This window comes from Xiphophorus maculatus, chromosome 21 (assembly GCF_002775205.1).
Source record: "Xiphophorus maculatus strain JP 163 A chromosome 21, X_maculatus-5.0-male, whole genome shotgun sequence".
NCBI classification, from domain to species: domain Eukaryota; kingdom Metazoa; phylum Chordata; class Actinopteri; order Cyprinodontiformes; family Poeciliidae; genus Xiphophorus; species Xiphophorus maculatus.
Window position 1 is genome coordinate 18,661,932 of NC_036463.1, and position 6,611 is coordinate 18,668,542.

A 6,611-nucleotide genomic window follows, 5' to 3' on the forward strand; every position below is an offset into this window, starting at 1 on the left:
AAGAAAGACAGATTAAAAATGGCTGCCACAACCATAAAATTATGAACACACACACAAATACAGTCTGAAAATTAGAAAACAGAAGAGAACAACCTACAATGGACCTAGGGAAGGGAAAACTAAAAGGAATTTCAATCAAAAATAAACTGAAACACAATATCAGATGAACAAGAAGCAAACAAGTACAATTACGGTCAATGATGACCAAAAAAAGATTTCAAATGTCAACAAAACGAGCCGAGCCAACAAGAAAATCACTGACAAAGAGATGCAATTTTACTGAACAAGTCAAAATCGCATCACTTTGCACTCTACAAATTGTAGAGGCGTCCGAAAAATATGCAGAACAACGTTTTAAATGATCAGTAAAGTAGCGAACACAGATTTGGAAACAAAAACAATATGAAAACTAACAGGAGAATGCTGCTCTGTGTGTAGTCACCGTTCTGGGAGTCTTTTAGTTGTTTTCCCACTGAGTAGAGGTGGTGGGAGGGAGGGAGGGGTTTGCTTTGGCTCTCTCTCTGCCCAGATTTCTGCTGTCTCACAATCCTTCAGTGAGGATAGATGCTCCAGGCCCCTTTTTGGATCATTACACAAACAACATCGGCTTAATTTCATCCTTACATAATCAATCAGCCATTTTAGTGCTAACCTTGGGAATTTTCGCCCGAAACAGAAGGTCGCCCTCTCCCTCCGTCCTGAACCGTCGTGATGGGAGCACTGAGAAGGGCAGTGATTAACCGAGTTAGTTGTGAACCCAGACCATCCAGTAGATGGCGGCAGAGCGCCGTCAGGTGCAGCAGTCCCCCCCGGTTCACCGGGTCCACTGTGACACGGATTCCCTCCCATCACTGGCTGTCCACCTTTTCTCACAATTCCACTGTATGGTGGCTTATTACTAAAGTAGATTAACTATGTGTGTGTGTGTGTGTGTGTGTGTGTGTTGCCATAATTAGGAATTAATCTGATCATTTGAAAGAAAATTTCAATTTCCCATGGGTGTATTAATTGTGTATACATGTAATTGGGCTCCCCTTTTTTTTAACTGCTTAAATTGACTTTTTTTTTTTTTTTTTTGCCTGTGCTAACTGGGAGTAATTACATACATATATGGCTGTGCTGAGGCCATCGCTTAGCGACAGTGGAGTGACGTGAAATGTAATTTGAAGAAAAAGCTACCCGAATCACCTTTGCTCCCTACAGACTGTCCAAGAATAATTATTATCCCCGACTTAGACCCTGTATGGTTAATGCAGGTTCACACACACGGCTCGACGCTGGAAAGGAGACTGGTCTCTCTTCACTTGGATTTCTTGAGACCCCCACCCCCCCACCACCACCACCACCGCTCCTCCTCCATGACTACTTGGTTCATCGCGTAGGCAGTTTTGTGTTGCTGGCTCCCTCTCCCTGAGCATGAAATTAGAAAATTCAATAATTTGGGTTGATTTAGGAATGCAAGGGGAGAGCACGGGGTCATATGCACATAGGTAATCAATACTAATTACCATTTCATTTCTCTCCACACCCGCCCCACACACTTTCTCTTCTTCTACAATCACACATGAATCGGATCTCGCTGGACTGATTAAAGGTTGCAAATGAAGCATCCTCACCTCCTGATTCTCATCAAAGGCCAACCCCGCGCTCGGCAACTTTGTCTTCATTTAATTCTTCGCCGTCTTCCGACAAGGCCCCCCAATTACAAGCGCGCAGTGAATCTCTAAAATGGCTTGTGCACATTGACCTTTTTAGATTAAAAGCGCATTGTGTATCTCTCATGGACTCCGCTGCACTCTAATTTCCCCCCTAATGAACCGCGCTGGTTGGGATTCTTAGAGCTGTAATAACTAGTTAGGAGCCAGCAGTGCTAGCATAGATCACCATAAAGGTAGCCTGTTAACAATAGCAATGAGAGCCAATAAATCCAGACTGACTGTGATTGGGGGGCGGGGAAAAAACAAAAAACAAGCTCAGATTACTTGCATATGTGATGAAAATTAACGCTAGGGCGAAGCTATGCGAGAATAAACAAGCGCATGACGCATATACCGCAGGATGAGGAAGCACAGAACAGCAGAAGTTCTGGATTTTTGATGCGAGCCGACTGCAGTCCCCCGTCGGCCGCATTGAAAGACGCGCACAAACAGGCGTTAATTACTCGACCTGTTTGCAGACTTGGGATTGAGGGATTTGATCCAGCCGCCCGCGCACACGAGAGAGGCTTAGACTTAAAACAACTCCAGTGAGTCCGCTCTCCCAATTTAAGGCCCTCCCGAAATCCAGCGGCCCGAGCAGCTCGACGAAACGCTCATCTTTCTGAGAATCTCCTTTCGACAATTAAGACACCCATGGAGGCATGGAAAGCTCTCAGTTCCATTAGCCTCTGTGCTGTTTCACTCTCTCTGTCCACTGAGCCTTAACTTACTTATTAGTACAAGTCTGCCATATTTTGTTAGGGAAGCGTTTAGTGGAATCTACATGAAAAGGCAATCCCCCCTTCCATCCTTTCTTCTTCTTCGCTCCCTCACACTTCGCTGAGATCGGACAGATCTAAAGAATGGCATTTGCGCGCTAATGAAATTCGCTCTGCACCATTTCGGATGTTAATCTTGGGATGGAAGTGACTTGTGTCTTTATTTACTCGTTTCTGTGTGACAAATGGCCAGAGTTGGCAAAAATTACATTGGCGCCGGTGCGCTTCCCCCTCTTTAACCAAAGGCGGGCGGTAGGGGCTGGCAGTCAGCTTAGAGACTGCAGCTCCACTTTGATGTATTGGAGTTAATATCTTCCTGACATTTCTCAGGACAGATTTTCATCACAGGATTCATTTGTACTTTTGAGGCTATGTGATAAATGAGTCGGGACATTCATTTTCCTCTCCTCTGTTGCATCTGTAGAGGAACGGCGTGCGCGCAAGTGCGCGTGTAAATACCGTGTCTGTCCACTGTTGAGATGCAGGGGTGTAAATCTCTGCCTGAGCTTCTGCAACTATGTGTGTGTGTGTGTGTGTGTGTGTGTATCCACTGTGGTGCCTGGCGCGAGCGTGCCCATGACACGAAATAGACGGCGGCATTAATGGAAGTGACATTAATTTGACAGAGCGCTCACTAACATGCGAAGTCACTCGCAGTTCATAAGAATAATATTAACTCTGCATTAACATGCAAGGCTGTCTGTTGCACCAGATGCCGAGCGTTTTGGAGAGCGGGTGCTGCAGTCTGTCTTTCTGGGCCACAACTAGATGAGGGTTGGATGTATGCAGAGCAAGAAAAGCCTCTTTGCTAATGTCTGTGTGCTTGCTGACACTAAGAATCCCCTGTCGTCGTGGCTGTGGGGAGACCATACAGCTTTCTTGAACGAGGGGAAAGGCAAGAATATGCTGGGTGTGGGGCTTTGGTTGAAGTCGAAGGAGCAGTGTTGTTGAGGGCTTGACAAACAGGAAGCAATGTCGATTCCTCTCCAAATATTTCCTTTGGATGTTGTGCCACAAGGCGACAATTGCTTCCCCTCTGCTAGCCAAGCGACGAGCGAAATTCATGCATGTAGACCCAGATGTACACACGGGGGCTAGCGACGCAACACAAGAAAGGTGAAAAATGCTAAATAGCTGCCGTTGCTATTGCATCGCATGGGTTGGGTTTCACTCCAGGTGGCGTAAGCTTTAGCCCGACACTATGGTCCGCTGTTCCACCGTGTGTCAACACCAGCACACGAAGATGTGCACTGGCAGGCTTGCGACGCAACACTAGAAAGTTGAAAGCTGCTGCTTTCAACTTTCTACATGGAGAATGAGGCGACAATTGAAGTGAAGTGAAGTGAAGGTGCTTTTAGATGTACAACTTTGGTCACTGTCATCACTATTGTATCCCGTGTGTTGGGGTTCAGCCCAAGCGGTGGAAACTTTGGCCTGTCACTGTCGTTTGTCGCTCATTGTGTGTTGAAGCCACACACACGTAGACGTGCACACACAGGCTGCTGGCGAACCAACAAGAAAGTTGAAAAACCATCAACTTTTGTTGCTGCCACGGCTGTTGCTGTCACATCCCATGTGCTGGGTTTCCCCCCAGGTGCGACAACGAAACTTTTGCCTGTTGCTGTACTTCGTCGCTCACCGTGTGTCCAGCCCATTGCGGTGCTTCAGACCTTTTGAATCCTGTAAAATATTAAGGACAAATGGTTTTAAAATTTTTTGGCATTTGTGCTACTTGCTTACTTTACTCTGATGCCTCTAAATAAAATAAAAAGAGGCTTGCAAGAGAACATCACTGAAGAGGCACTGTCATGAGGACCAAGGAACACATCACACTGGTTGGGAATATGGTTGTGAAGAATCTGTCAGAAGAACAACTCTTAATTTTCTCTGTTTTTTGACTCATCTTGAGAATTTTTTTTTTTTTTTTTTTTTACAGTGCTGTGAGGGGTTGAGGTTGACCTTCCAGCAGGACTTTAAAGAATACATCCTTGGGGGCGTGCCGTGGTGGCGTAGCGGTTAGCGCGACCCGTATTTGGAGGCCTTCACTCCTCGACGCGGCCATCGCGGGTTCTACTCCCGGACCCGGCGACATTTGCCGCATATCTTCCCCCCTCTCCTTCCCTGTTTCCTGTCAGCCCACTGTCATATAAGGGACACTAGAGCCCACAAAAAGACCCCTGGAGGGGTAAAAAAACCCCAAAAATACATCCAGAGCTCCACTGCAGTTACATTTATTAGAAAAATGGGAAAACCATGAATCATTTTTCTTCCGCTATACAATGAACACACTATTTGACGTTAGTCGACAAAATCGCGGACGTTCTTGGTCGGGGAATGACTAAATGTGAAAGCTCAATTGCTACACGTAGTTTTTTTCAAAGGACCGGCGAGATCACCTCACCCCCCCCCACACACACCTGCCCATCCGCCCCCCACTCATCCTTGCAAAGCAGATACAGCTTTTTCAACTTGATGAATCGCTGGCGTGCCCTTGAGCAGAGCAGCAACACGCACACATAATAACAAGTGTAGCCAGTGGAAAAGCTGAAGGCTATTTAGTCCGAGCCATTAACACTAATCAAAAACCACTTTACCTGATAAGAACTACAGGGGTCGTCTTCCAGCCACTGGCACCCTGCATTCCTCTTTGCTAATATTGACTGGGCTTAAACAAGGTGCCACTAGTAGGAACCATGAACGTGATGAAGAGATACAGGTGAGAGTGCTAATTTGTAGCAAATCGAAACGGGGACCATTCATCCGCTGACCCGAGCAATTAGTCGACGACGGACTCAAAACGCCGTAATCCGAAACAAAGGACAAGCACCAGGACTGGGGCTCAGTTGTGCAGCATCTTACACACGTAAAAGAAAAAAAAAGAGAAAACACTGTGAGGTGTGGAAGAGCTAAAAAAAAAAATGGAGAGGAAAAATAAAGTGCGGGCTTTCACACACTCTTTCGGAACACACACACACACACGCATACGCGGTGCCATGCAGTATGGATCGGGCATTGACCAGCGCTCATGAAAGATGCAGTTATGCAGATGGATTTGGGGTGACTGAATAAAGGCCACAGGGGGCTGGAGTGGGGCAGCTGAAAGCTTCCCCCTCTGCTGAACAGGCAGACACAAACCTTCTGGTGTCACACAAAGTCACAGAAATACAATAATGCACAGTGCTAGTTTTGTTTGAAAATATTCCAGAAAAAAGAATAAAATAAAAAAATCCCCATACATTTGGAATCAAGGAGCCCCACCATGGTTCAATGCTGACGCCCTATTTCCATTTTAAAGTTAAAGCTATTCAGTTCAGTGGGCGGCTCCTTTCTGGTGCATAATCATATTTTTCTGCCTTTGTGCCAAGATCCTGCATCATCCGTCATCTTTGAAACACTTTGCCTCTAAAGAGTCCGTGCATCTCGTGATCTCTTAAGCCAGTGTTGATAAACTGACGAGTCTTATTTTACTTTATTGTATATATTTTTTTTTAAAACTCATGCTTCACAGAATGCCTTCACACTACCACGAAATGTGTGGAGAAACAGCCAAAGTTTCTGGATGTTGCTGTCGACAAAGCTCAATTTAAAAACACGAGGAAGTCTGACTCCTGGGAAACTGAGAGAAACGCTGGGCATTCAGCAGAACCTCTAAGAATATTAATATGTGCTCAAAACCTGCGGATCACAAACTCCTTGTATGTGGAAGGCCTGCCAATGATTAACACCCGTTGTCTAACTTTACAGCTCTGACTCACACCTATGTGGGTGTTCTACTTTTGGCCTCTGTGAGCGGCCATAGGTCTGTCCAGGGTCAACCACCTACGTGGTTTCAGGTTAATGAAACTCTTGGTTGCTTTTCTATCTCTGCCCTCCTTCTGTGGCACATGAGTTGGAAACCCAAATAAAAGTCTAAATTTCAGAAATGTGTAAGAACTGGCATGGGTGCTGTTCATCTCGGAAAGCCTATCCAGAGCTCCTTTGGGGATGAAAATCGCAAAGATTTGCCAGAAAGAAAAGAACTTTGAGAGAAGGAGATGATTATCTGCCGTGTCAAATTTTCAGCTTTTGAAACTTCCAAGGTTTTTTTCTGGAAATCTTTTGTTTGTTTGTTTGTTGTTTTTTTTTTAGGAAATTT